This window comes from Cyprinus carpio, chromosome B1, assembly GCF_018340385.1.
Source record: "Cyprinus carpio isolate SPL01 chromosome B1, ASM1834038v1, whole genome shotgun sequence".
Lineage (NCBI taxonomy): Eukaryota > Metazoa > Chordata > Actinopteri > Cypriniformes > Cyprinidae > Cyprinus > Cyprinus carpio.
In genome coordinates this window covers 23,101,153-23,116,351 of record NC_056597.1, presented here as the reverse complement: position 1 = coordinate 23,116,351, position 15,199 = coordinate 23,101,153, and positions in this window count along the sequence as shown.

Sequence of the window (15,199 nt, the reverse complement as noted above, 5' to 3'; positions counted from 1 at the left end):
GCTCCGTTTTCTCTCAAAACATGGTGAATGGCATTCAAAAACATTTTCTCTTATTGTCACTGTTGAAAATGGTAATTCTCCTAATGAAGTGTAGAAACAGCAATACATCATTTTTTTTTAATGATGAAAAGAGTTTTACTTTAATGAACAGAAAGTACGAAGAACAGCATTTGTTTAATTCAATTTAATGCACCATTGATGAATAAAAGAATTCATTAAAAAAAAAACAAACAAAAAACAAGTCCTGATGAGTTTAACACTTTGGCTCTTCAACACATCTTGTGAATGAGGAATTTATAAAAAAAAAAAAAAAAAAATAGGACAGTTTATAATTATTTCTGGATCTCCAGTATTACACGATCTCTTCTCATCGCTTCCCAGCCAATAACACGATACAAAGACGTCAAGGAGAGGAGCTTTATTAATTAACAGCCTGTCTCTAGAGGTAATTACATGGCATGCTCCTCCCAATCTTCTAGTGTAATAAAGTCTGAAGGTGATCTCTCAAACAACAGCTCAAAATCTCAAATACTCTGCGGGATCTTGTAATAGCAACACAGGGACAATAAAGACCGTTGGGACTCGAGATCATCAAGAGTACAAGAAAAGAGCGAAAACATTTCAATTAGGATGAAATGAGGAAATAATGAAACAAGACTTTACGAAAAGCTCTTGAACATTTATAGAGGTCATTCACTCACTGTTGACCGAAGCATCCGTTGATCCAACACCGATTATAAAAAGCATCGCCTGTTAGAAATCCCATTTGGCCTCGTACTCACGGCTGATATTCAGGATGTGCCTTAAACCGGGAGCAAACAGATGGAGGAGATGAAGGGCTTGTTTAAGTAATGCTCCAGTGCTTTAGAGCTTCCCAGAAATCGTCCTGTTGTGTCTTCAGGAGAATAATAATGGTCCGTATTTAAGATTTTCCCACCTCAGTAAATCATCTAACGAGAGGGTACGGCAAGATGACGAGGCAAAATTGCAGGTCTAAGACAAAAGGTGATTGACTTTCCCTCAGTTTCCAGGGTTGATGGCAAACCTTCAGGGAATTGTTTGCATGCTAATGGTGCACAAGGACTGGAGCTGAATTGCTTATTTTGTCTTTATTTTGTAGCATTAGCACTAAAAAGCTTCCTGTTTTCTCAGGAAGTGAAAAGTCACTGGAAAATGCATTAATTTGTAAGTATGACTATCAAACCTGAAGTGACTTTATTGTTACATTATGATCTAGTCTGCACAGTTGCTAGTGAATAAAACCTAGGTCTGCATGTTCAAATACAAGATCTTCCTACAGATTTGGTCACCGTAGATGGTTGGTAATGAAGCATAAAAGGGACACACGTCACTGTGTAAAGCACTTCTGTAATCAACTTCATTCATCAGTCATCTTGCTAAGGAGGCCATCCAGACAACACACCAGATCTCACAGAGTGCCATTAACTATTTGCAATCTTCTCCACATTACAGAGAGAAAAAAAATGGAAAGAAGGAAAAAATAAATTCTCACTGTATAAAATACATATTTAGGCAATCATTATTATAATAATAATAATAATATTGTTATATAATATTATATATTATTCTATTATATAATAATAATAATAATAATAATAATAATAATAATAATAATAATAATAATAATAATAATGTATTGTAATATATAGTTTTCATTATTTGTCTATATTTGCATTTAGTTTGCACTCATAATGCATTTAAAAATATCAATGTATGTTATATTATTATAATTATTTATATTATATATTATTATTATATTATTATTTTATTTTGTAATATATATATATATATATATATATATAGTGGTGTGAAAAATTGTTGGCCCCCTTCGGTAACACATGTGAACACAACATGCAATTTTTAAATGAAGGTTTTTATTATTAATGGAAAACAAAATCCTAAACTACATAGCCCTGTGTGAAAAAGTGTTTGCCCCCTAAACCTAATAACTGGTTTGGCCACCCTTAGCAGCAACAACTGCAATCAAGCGTTTGCGATAACTTGCAATGAGTCTGTTACAGCGCTGTGGAGGAATGTTGGTCCACTCATCTATGCAGAATTGTTGTAATTCAGCCACATTGGAGGGTTTTCGAGCGTGAACCAACTTTTGAAGGTCATGCCACAGCATCTCAATAGGATTCAGGTCAGGACTTTGACTAGGCCACTCCAAAGTCTTCATTTTGTTTTTCTTCAGCCATTCAGAGGTGGACTTGCTGGTGTGTTTTGGATTATTGTCCTGCTGCAGAACCCAAGTTCGCTTCAGCTTGAGGTCACGAACAGATGACCGGACATTCTCCTTCAGGATTTTTTGGTAAACAGCAGAATTCATGGTTCCATTCATCACAGCAAGTCTTCCAGGTCCTGAAGCAGCAAAACAGCCCCAGACCATCGCACTACCACCACCATATTTTACTGTTGGTATGATGTTCTTTTTCTGAAATGTGGTGTTACTTTTACGCCAGACGTAATTGGACACACACCTTTCAAAAAGTTCAACTTTTGTCTCGTCAGTCCACAGAGTATTTTCCCAAAAGTCTTGGGGATCATCAAGATGTTTTCTGGCAAAACTGAGATGAGCCTTTATGTTGTTTTTGCTCAGCAGTGGTTTTCGTCTTGAACTCTGCCATGAAGACCATTTTTGCCCAGTCTCTTTCTTATGGTGGAGTCATGAACACTGAGCTTAACTGCGGCAAGTGAGGCCTGCAGATCTTTGGATGTTGTTGTGGGCTCTTTTGTGACCTCTTGCATGAGTCGTCGCTGTGCTCTTGGGGTAATTTTGGTCGGCCGGTCACTCCTGGGAAGGTTCTCCACTGTTCCATGTTTTTGTCACCTGTGAATAATGGCTCTCTCTGTGGTTCGCTGGGGTCCCAAAGCTTTAAAAATGGCTTTATAACCTTTTCCAGACTGATAGATCTCAATTATTTTCTTTCTCATTTGTTTTTGTATTTCTTTGGATCTCAGCATGATGTCTAGCTTTTGAGGATCTTTTGGTCTACTTCACTTTGTCAGGCAGGTCCTATTTAAGAGATTTCATGATTGTAAACAGGTGTGGCAGTAATCAGATCTGGGTGTGGCTAGAGAAACTGAACTCAGGTGTGATAAACTACAGTTTTAACAGGGGGGCAAACACTTCTTCACACAGGGCCATGTAGTTTTGGATTTTGTTTTCCCTTAATAATAAAAACCTTCATTTAAAAACTACATGTTGTGTTTACTTGTGTTATCTTTGACTAATATTTAAATTTGTTTGATAATCTGAAACATTAAAGTGTGACAAACATGCAAAAAAATAAGAAATCAGGAAGGGGGCCAACACTTTTTCACACCACTGTATATCTGACATTTGAGGTTTTAAACTTTCATTCATTCATTCACAGTACTAATGTTTTTGTTATAATATTCTACAAATTGCACACTAATAACTAGCAAATGACTTACAAAGATATTACAGGCATGTTGAGCTCTCTTTCTTTATAATGTCATTGGCCAGTGCAGTTTATTGTTGATAAATGAACTGATCAAAAGAATGCTTCACCAGTTCACTCAACTCAAACTACTTATAAGCTTCATATTTTCCTGTGTCCAAACCATTGCTTAATGCTAAAGTCAAGCTTGACCTTCTATGTGACCTTCTATGTGAACTATAAGATTACATGATGTTTGATATAATCGGGTTTCTTATCAGTGATTAGATTTGTATTTAGGTTTGTTTGGGGAAGATGAAGTTGGTTTAGCATGGAGAGAACACTTACATCTTACCTAGTGCTTTCGGTGATTTCTTGAGTTTTATAACTGGTGTTTATCGGAGTCTCAAGAGCTGCATCCAGATGCTCATTGTTATGATTTGTTGTGGCATGAAAAATTATGATGATTAGAAAAGACGCAAAGGATACTACATGTCAACTAAGATCTGTGTGTTTGTGTGTGTGGTAACAGCAGGACAACATCAGAAGGATCTTAAAAAATACACAATTAATACATTTGAGTTTATGTCTGTGTGTGTGTGTGTGTGTGTGTGTGTGTGTGTGTGTGTGTGTGTGTGTGTGTGTGTGTGTGCACGCACAATCAGAGCAAAACATGTGCCTAATATAAATGAGCTTGATGCATGTTCAATGAATAATCCTGAAATCCTGAAATGACTTAAATATGTTTCCTTATTTTTGTTAATTTGTATGTAGAAAATGTTTGAAAGTGCAATGTTCATGGTACAAAACACTGAAAAAAGCATCTCTTAATCACAACACAAAAAATATTAAGGGTAAAAAATCACTAATTTAGCTCGCTATTTCAGTACCTACTTTATTTAAATTATTTTAAAACATTTTTGGTAAAAATATTTGAATATAATATTTTATTATTATAATTAATCTAAATCACTTACTCATTCTTTTTTATTCATTCATTCATTAATTCATTCATTCATTCATTCACTCATTCATTCATTCATTCACTCACTCACACATTCATTCATTAATATATTCACTCACTCACTCATTCAATCATTCATTCACTCACTCGCTCATTCATTTGATCATTTATTCATTCACTCTCACTCACTCACTTACTCACTCATTCAATCATTCTTTCTTACATTCATTCACTCACTCACTCACTCACTCTCGCACGCACTCATTCACTCACACATTCATTCATTCTTTCATTCACCCACTCACTGACTCACTCACTCACTCACTCACTCACCCACTCACTCACTCACTCACTCACTCACTCACTCACTCTAGCAACTGTTTGGTTAGTGGGTGACTGATTAAGCAGTCTTCTGTATCTGATTTATGCAGTATGTCTCATGTCAACATGGTAAAACATTTCAGAGCACAAAGTAGTTTGAATTGAGCAGCCTGTCTGAGTTTGAATCACTCCAGGTTTTACACCTTAAACACTCCTGTCTGTTTTACTTTCAGGTCTACTTATTTGGGATCTTGCTATTGAATTCTATCGATTTCTTAGACTTTCCTGCAAAACACTTTGCAGGGGGTTATAAATTCCTGCTGCATTAAAAGTTAAAGAGTGAAGTCAGTCTGTGATCCTGTTAGTATTCACTAAAGCACCGCACATCAGCAGAATTACAGATGGGGCGTTTCAGCAGAAATTATTATACTGCAGCAATAATCAGTCCTCTGTTTTTGCTTATGAAAACTAAAGTATGTACAGTGATATATCCAAGTACAGAGTCACATAGAGCCTTGTTTCCTTAATTAACGTTAATTGCATTTGCATGAAAAAGTTAAATATTTTTTCATCTGAGATGTGTTTTTGTGGAATAATCATTACAGAATGTGTCAATACTAGGATATTTTTGCTCTTTGTGATCTCAGATGTTTCTCCTAAAGTCCTTAGATTTAGTTCCAGGAGATCTTGATTTAGTCCTGATGAGAAATGCCTGAGTTCATATTGAGATCTCTGACTTTCAATAGCAGACTTTGGTATCTTGGCAAATTTAAGCTTGAGACATGTGAGATCACTTTTTTTAAGGCAGAAAACAGCAAAAGTCTCCATTTGAGATGGAATGAAAATATTATGTTCATCCTAGTCTTACATCACAGCTAAATGTGAGCCAAATCTGAGGGTTTTGTTGAGAGTGTGAATAGCAGAAAACAAATTACAGTACATCTGACATTTTCAATACTTACGCACTTTAATATGCCAAAATAATATGAACAATTATATGCAGTCTTCCATTACTTTCAGTATTATTCATGCTTGTTTTACCCACATGCATCATAAAATAATTTATTTTAATTTACAAAAAGGCAAAACAAAAGTGAATTTAGTACATATATCTCTTGCAAATGTTACAAATTGAAATATATGTAAATTCATCTGAATATGAATACAGAATAATAAAAAAATATGACAATACTAATTATGGGATCATGCTATTTTACTATCATTGTGATACTGTTCTAGTTTTTATTAATATTTTTAATCCGTTTTTGTTTTCATTTTGCAAGTTTTAGCATTTCTTTTTGTCATTTTTATATTTTTATATGCCTCTATATCATATTTATAAATTATTATTTCAGTTTTAGAATTATTATTATTATTATTATTATTATTATTATTATTATTATTAGTTAATGTTTATTTCAAGTAACAAAATGTTTTTTTTTTATGGTTTTAGTGGTAGCACTTTATTTTAGGGTCTTTTAACAAGTTGCTTATTAGCATGCATATTACTAAAATATTAGCCATTTGTTATTAGTAATTAAGCACATATTAATGCCTTATTCTACAGTACACAACATTATTCTACATCCCTAATCCTACCCAATACCTTAACTTAACAACTACCTTACTAACTAATAATAAGTAGCAAATTAGGAATTTATTGAGGGAAAAGTCGTAGTTAATTGTGAATAAGTGTTCCCTAATCTAAAGTGTTACCGTTTTAGTTTTAGCATAGTTAACTGTTTGGTGTTTTAGGGAGTTTTACACGAGCAGCATTGTCTGTTTGACTAGTGTCTGAAATGAGTCAACAACCTCATAATTAAAAATCTAGGGACTTGGCTTGTGATGTAATGCATCGTATGTCTCCTCATATGACTCAGGATCAGTCTTTAATCAATCACAGCTGTACTGAAGTAGGTTGAGTCTCTCCTCAGGGACCAGTGAATCTGAAGGGACTGAAGGGTCATGCTCTGTTCAAGGCCTTCACTATTTCACATGTATGTATGGTTTTATATAGACTTGTAATGTATTCCAGTTTCCAGTGCCCTTGGCCTGCATTGATATTTTGGATGAGCATCTTTAGCTTCAGTGAGGCACAGATGAGGGCCGATGCATCTGTCAGATAAACACTGCAAGGACGAGATGTTCAGCTGGGCTTCTGATGTAGTTTCTCTGTCTTTTTGATTTTATTGCATGTATTATCTTTTTTTCTTCTTCTCCTTTCAAGGCAAGTGATATATTTAAAGTCATATTTGTTTTGATATGTCTTAAGATAAGAAAAATGACTGTGGAGCATGCATAATCAGATATTTGGAAGAAAGAGAAAAACCGCAACGCTTTTCTTTCAGTGATGTGACATGTTTCCAAGTTCAGAACGATATTTAGTGTAACATAATATCTGTACTGGTTTGGATAAAAAATAAATAAATAAATAAATAAAAAAAGCTTTCACTGAGCCAAACCTAAATGCAAGTTTGCCAAAACAGTCCCAAATAGCTGCTGATTTAGCTATTAGTTTCAGTGCCCACATGGTGTAGGTGACAGAAAAGAGAAGTCATTTCAGAGGCAGAAAGTTAATAATGCAGACAAAACTTTTCTTTATAATTATAAGCAATTACTCAATTTTGAACCTAATTCTGTTTAAAAATTTGAGGTCAGTAAGATTTTTTTTAAAGAAATTAGTATTTTTTTATTCAACAAAGATGAATAATATTAATTAAAAGTGACAGTAAAGATATTTATAATGTTACAGAATATTTCTGTTTCAAATAAATGCTGTTCTTTTGAACTTCTATTCATCCAACAGGGCTTGAAAAAAAAAAAAAATATATATATATATATATATATATATTTTTTATTTATTTTTTTTTTTTTACTTGGTAGTACTAGGGCTAAAATTTAGGAGCACCTGCTGAATATTAAGGAGTACTGCAACTGCCAATCAAGCAGAACGGCCCGCAGCATCATGAGGATTAAAAGCCTCAACCATCAAACCTGATCCTGAATTCTTCGCCAAACACATTCCTGGCATTTCTTGTTAGGGATGCAGCAATCTTTCATAGCCAATTCTGACTGCTGATGTTTTACAAGCAAATGGGCTGATTCCGATGGTCAATTTAAAAAATACAATTTTAAGCAAGAGACAAGACAGAATGAAAATATGAGTACATGAACAAGATGTTTATTTGCTCTATTACAGGCCAATCTCTGTGCAGCCATTTAGAATTCGAGGCAAACACTGCATTTTAATGATCCAAACAAAGATGCTGCATTCATGAGTTTCTGATTTAGATTGCATTCAAAATCTGAAGCAAGAACAGAATGGTCTGACTTGAGCTTTGTGAAATTATGCCACACAAATCATATTTGCATGAAACAAAAACAGCAGACGTGCTGAATGAGATGCAGATTCACTCTCTGACAGCAGGTGGTGCTTATGGAACAGCAGCGATACAACATTTCCTTGGGTACTGCTGTAAACAAAACAACTATACAAAACTATTTTATTTTATTTTATTTTCTCCTCTTTGCATCTCTGGCCTCTTTTAAAGGCCATTTACAGACTTTGAAATATTTCCACACAAATTCTGCAATTTTGAGCCCTGTTAACGATTCATGAATAGCCTAATAAAATGTATCACTATTTCCACAAAAATACGAAGCAGCACAACTGTTTTCAGCAATAATAATATTCATAAATGTTTACTGAGCAGGTGCTTTAAAGTAACATTTCATGTTTTTTTTTTTTTTTTTTTTTTTTTTTTAACCAAATAAACACAGCTGTTAAGATACTTATTTCAGAAAAAAAAAAAAAAAAACACACACACACACACAAAAATGTTATTGAAATATGCATCCTTAAGTTAACATTTTCTATTTTATTAGACAGCTATGGCTTTGGAATTAATGGCAGATTTCATTTTTAGGTGAAGTGTCTCTCTTTTTTTTTTCAGTAGGGTGAGTTTTGATTGTTGACTTTGAATAAACATGCACATGAGTTGTGTTGTAAATAAATTGGACCGCCTGTATTAATTGATGCATTGCATGCATTATCAGCAGAGCCCTGCGGTTTGTTGTGGTGTCTTATAATTAATTTGTGTGACTTCAGAAGTAGACTGTATTAAAGTTGAAAGTGACTCCATTCGTGTACGTGCTAATTTGCAGATCTCGCACACGGATGCAGCACAAGTGTTAATTTAGTTTCAGTGGAATGTATGGGGACGGCATCCGCAGAGCAGTGTGGGACCGCATAAGAGATGAGCTCAATCTAACGGCCCACATGCTGCCGAATGGTAGGATCAGCGCTGGGCTTTTAAATAAAGAAGATGCCTTTAATTGGCTGGCATTGATCCGCAGCTCTTTGTGGTCAGGGGAGATGAGATGGATGCTATCTGTGGCTGTGGGAGTGAAGAATCACTGCGCTGGCATTACAGATGCCTGAAGTTTGTTTAAAGTTGTGGAAGGACTTCTGAAGTGTAATTGCAAGGATGCCGTAACTCTATAATTAGGTTGCGGGCCGTGCGGACAGAGCTCTTATCGCTTTATGTGAAAATTAACTCTATGCTTTAATGAAGAGATATGTTCGAAATGTGCCATACAACGGCCTCACAAGATGACAATTAATGTATTGCAAAAATGTTTGTGTTTTGCTCATTTACTTGAGTAAAAAGTTGCATATCTATATCTATTTATTTATTACACATAATATTGTTGCAGTCAAATTAATGGTTATTTGACTATCTATCTATCTATCTATCTATCTATCTATCTATCTAGACAAGTTGCATAAGATAATAACTTGTAAATTTAAACCATTAGCAAAGTTTTTTTTTTTTTTTTTTTTTTACTCATGCAGTTTGCTAAATCTTTTTCAGTTTATGACAAAAAAATAAAAATAAAAACAAAACAAAACAAGAAAAACTAGCTTGTGTAGCTGCCCTGTCATAAGTAAAGCATATAATGCATACGTTGCTGTGTGTGAAGCTCTAAAAGCCTGTGTCACTCCAGATAAGCAGCAGTTCGCTCTCCTCTGTGAGTTTATGATCCCTTTCAAAGATGCTGCAGGAAATTAATTGAAGAGGGAGTGTTCGGAGGACTCTGGAGACACACCAGCTTCTTCTGCAAGGAAATTATTGCAAAGAAGAAAAGCCGGTAGTCTCAAACATCTCTGCTCTGAAAGTCTTTTGCTTCATATATGAGAGGTTGGGGACTGCAGTTACATGACTGGACTCGGGTCGCAAATTTAAGGACTTGTGACTTGCTTGACTAAAAAAAAAAAAAACCTTTGACTTCAGATCCAATGACTCGAGATCTGACTTGACTTGAACTGCATAACTCGATAATGACTTTATAACAACTGTTTATATGTCTGTGTGGTTGCATGACCCTCCCCAAGCACAGGAAAAAAAGAAGAGGATCATTATTTTGGATATAAACACTTCAAAACTGGGCATATTCATAAAAGAAGATTAGCTGCACAGTTTACAAAGCCAGGATATGACATTCGCCACAACCTTCTAATTCAGTTGCCACTTCAAAAAGGAGAGGTTATAGTTATTGTTATAGTTAATTTTACTAATATCTAAAGAGAATGATGTGCAAACCAGCATGCATGTTTATATTTGTTTTCAAATGTAGCTGAAAGACTGTCAGTAAATAATAATAATAATAATAATAATATATATATATATATATATATATATATATATATATATATATATATATATATATATATATATATCAATTAATCTTACGTTTTGTAGTTAACATGGTCAAACTTTAAATTCACTGACATTTGTCTCTTTTTCTTTCAAGTTGTATTACTCAAATATGTTCCTATTTTGCAATGAAGGAAAACAATATAGCCGACAGAACTGTTAATGATACTTCAGTGTTTTATCAATTAGTGAAGTTTCTCTTGAAGCAGGGTCAGAAATCATCAGGAAATATATTATTGCTCTTTTGTTGTTTTGATTGCTTCTAACATGAATGGTTCTTTCTTTGACCTTTGATCTGTCTGTCTAGCTGTCTGTCTGTCATATTGCCAGTGCATGTCTCTTGACTTTAAATGTCACTTGGACATTTCATGGAATTCACACTAGAGTTGCTGTATGGATTATTGGAGTTTGCGTTACACTGTAAGTTGTTTGCATCAATGAATGGCCTTTAGGTCTTATTCGTGAAGCTCTCCTGGGTTTCTTTGACTCCTCATATAGACGGTTTACTAAGGAGCTGTAGAACTTGAAGAAACATAGAAATGATTTGTCTTGTGCACCAGACTCTGAAATGCTATTTGGAAGCGTCTGTTGACTGCACATCTTCTGTTTTACAAACTGGCCCTCTGAGACTTAACAACCCGGCCGTGACTTATGATGTCTAAAACACACTGCAAAGAAGATTAAAACTCTGACCTTGTGCATTATGTCTTGGGCAGCATCAGTGTCTCATGTTCTGCTTCAGCTCTGTTTGTCCTCATTTGGATTAGGTGGATATAAAACATGGTCCCGCATTTACCCTTATATTATTGAAGTCCTTGAGGTTATGAATAAAAGAAAAATCAATGAACACTGACTCTGAGTGCCGACCCAATCTTATTCCTGATATATATTATGTTTATCTGCTATATAAAAGATATTGACAAAGGAGAAGTGTTTGTAAGCATCTGACACTGGTCAAGGAGATGGAATGGAGATTTTTCATGTTTCTTAGATTTTTCTGAGCAAAAGATGGAAAAGTATGGAAACAAATAAACGAGGTAATTGAGACTTTTTATCTCACAATTCTGAATTTATATCTTATAATTCTGAGAACAAAAGTCTGAATTAAGATATGAACGTTGAAGAAAAATGTCTACATATTTGTGTATATTGTATATAAACTCACAATTGTGGGGGAAAAAAGCAGAATAACAGAATAAAATATGAATTTGTTATTCTGTGGTGGTTTATATATTTTCTGATTTCTATTTTTTTCCAATTCTGAGAAGAAGAAAAAAAATCAGAATTGCGAGATATAAAGTCAGAATTTGCAAGCTATAAACTCAGAATTAATTGTGAGCTATAAAAACGTGAATATAAGATAATTATAAGACAATTGTGAGATATAAAGTCAAAAGTGTGAGATATAAATTCACAATTAAGATATAAAGTTAGAATTGTGAGATAAAAAGTCAAAATTCGGAGACTGATCTAAAGAATTGCAAGGTATAGTAAAAATTGTGAGGTATAAAGTTAGACCTAAAAAGTCCAAATTGTATTTTTTTTTTTTTTTTTTAAGCTTAGAAGAAAAAATCAGAAAAAAAGTCCAAATTGTAAGATATGAGCTTAAAATGGTGAGATGGAAACTAGGAAGATTTTAACTCAATTTTAATTGTGAGGTAAAAAGTCCCTTTTTTTTTTTTTTTTTTTTTTTAAATCAAATGGGAAAAACTGGCTTCCATAAAGTCAGAGTAGTCAGTATCAACTCACACATTTCTCATCAAATTCTTCCAAAGACCAAATTAGCCATATTAATTTTTATTGTATATTCGTAATGCATGCCTTTATCTTTTTTGTCTGTATTTTTATTTCTCTTCGGGAATTTTAGAATAAGTGGAAACACTTTCTCTTGAGTTGTATTTTGTTGTACCTGTAATAAACTCCACACCATACATCAACAAATACTTCTAACCACACTAGCCTGATTTCAGGCATTTTGTGCACTTGTCTGATTGTCATTTCGACAATAATTCTGCAGTCTCATGAAGCAATTTTCTGGTATTTTGTTGAATGTTTATTGATTTGCGTCTAAATCAGGTGCTGTAATGAGCTGTTTTTTGATAGTCCTCAGCATTTTGTTGTACATGTAAACACTCTTTAATGATCAACAACATGCATTTATGCTGAACTCAAGTCACCTGAAAACAAAACCTTTGATTTAACCTTCGACCTTTTGCTGCATAACAATTATACTGAGCAAACAGTCATTTTATTAATAATATCCAGGTAATGGTGCTTCACTGAAGCACTGGCCCTGCATTGATCATGCAAATCATTTTTTGGCCGTGCACTGTTCTCCCTCCTGATCCTCAGAGAAAGACATAAATCATCCAGGCCGTAGGCACAGTAAGATGAATACGGTAATATAACAGCTCAAAGCACAAGTAGCTTCTAACATTTGTTGAGGCAGACAGTTTTTGCATTAATGACCTGGACTGAGCTCTATTCTGGTCTCAGCGTCAGACGGCTCACCCACAGACCGCGCGCTGACCGTCTGATGCATACGTCGCACCGAAATAGCAGGAGATTTCTCAAAACAGAGAGCACTTATCTGATTGGCTTCATACGATTCTGGATGAAGAGGTTTTGATCAGTCCACTGGGAAACAAGGTTGTGTTTTTAACCTCCCAGTCTGCTAGTTTGAGCCTTTCCAAAGAAAAACTAGATGAACTTTTGTGAGGATTGCAGTCTTGGAAGGTCTTTGAAAGATATTTTGTAGAGACTTTGGATCAGTGTTATTAACTATGACAAGAAAGGAAGGAAGAAAGAAAGGAAAAACAAACAAAAAAAATAATAATAATAATAAAAATGAAATAAAAATAGTAAAATTAATTTCTAAATCAATTTTATTTCAGCTATTTGCCAAGACAAGTTTAACTTAATTTAACTAGATATAGTAAAATTACTAAAACTGAAATAAAAACAAATAAAAACATATAGACTTATATTTATATATAAATCAAGGACACACACACACACTCACACATACACCAATATTACTAGAACTTTAAAATCAAATTGAAAAGAAATACACAAAAATTAATTTTAAATATTGATAAAAACTACGATCCATCCAACTACAAACCAACTGCGATCCATTGAGATTGATTTTAATTATGCTAACATAACATTGCTTTGGATCCATTGACATTATCTTAGTGGCATTTATTATGAATTATTGTTTCTTTTTATTTCAATTAGTTTCCTAGGAAGTGTTTCTTCATTAAAAGAAAAGAAAAGAAAAGAAAAGAAAAGAAAAGAAAAGAAAAGAAAGAAAAAAAGAAAACAAATGTCACAATTACCAACTAAAATTTTTACTAAATTTAAAATGGAAATGGAAAAATAAATAAATAGATTAAAATGAATAAATAAAAACTGCAATGGTATCTTAATAATCTTAAAATAACTCTGGATGCATTGAGATTAATTATCTTTGTTGCATTTATTGGGAATGCATGAGCTAAATTAATAAAAGCTACAATATTAATTATAATTATTAATAATAACTACAGTAGTATCTCAATACCAAAAATTGCTTTTGCATTGAGATTAATTATCTTTGTGGCATTTATGAATTATTATTATTATTATTATTATTATTATTATTATTATTATTATTATTATTATTATTATTATTATTTATTAGTTTTTTTATTTCAAATAGTTGCCTATTCATTAATAAATAAATAAATAAATAAATAAATAAATAAATAAATAAAAAGTGTATCTCAATACTAAAAATGTGTTTGATTGCATTGAGATGAACAGTTTTGGTGGAATATGTTATGAATGCATGAGGAAATGTGAGATAAGCATTTTCAATCCACTAAAAATAAAAGTAAAGTTTGGCAAGACAAACTTTGTTGTTGGTCTGCCTGATAAATAGTTTTAAAGCTCGAAGGTTAGACGTAAATGACTTTGTAAGTAAGATAATATGGTAATATAAGATGTTTTTGTTTCATTTTATTTGCCCCATAAGGTGATTATCTTTTGCCATCAGTGCAAATGCAAATATTTTAAAACATTTCAAGATGAAATGACAGATTTGATTTCTAACCAGCTCAGGCAGTTGTTAAAGCTTTCCTTACATTATAAAGGCTAAAGTGCTAAAAGCATGTGGAGTGATGTGATGTGTGTCTGTAGCTGGATGCTGTGAGGCTGTTTATCTGATTTGTGAGATGAGGATGTGGTTCAATGTAAACATAAAGCTGCTCACTGTTGTGTAGAGCTCGATGTGATCTCATAAACGGGAGAAATGTCGCCTGTGTCTCCCATTATGCAGCTAAATGACAAGAGCAGTCATTGAGAAAGGACACAGAGAAATGGAGTTCATTTCCATTCACTTTCTTATTTATTGCTGTCCTTCCGCCGATTTTACACAAGGCCTGAGCTTCATTTTCAGGTATTTTCCCATATCAACATTTATACAGATCTGTAAGAAGAAGTCTCGACTAACTCGCTCACATAAAATTTGAAGGCTTTGAGGCACACCAAACATATGCTAAAAACACTTTTTTTTTTTTTGATTGTTGCACCATTTTGTGTGTTAAATTATGCTAAAACAATTTGCATCATCACTGTCTCATATCTAGAGGCATCAGTGAGTCTCACTTCTCTCATTCGCAAAACAGCGCTATTGTAACATAACTTTTCTCTTCCTTCTGCCGAGTGAGAAAAAGCTAAATTTACAATTTTTGAGACTCAATTTGGGACCACATTACATAAAGGATTTT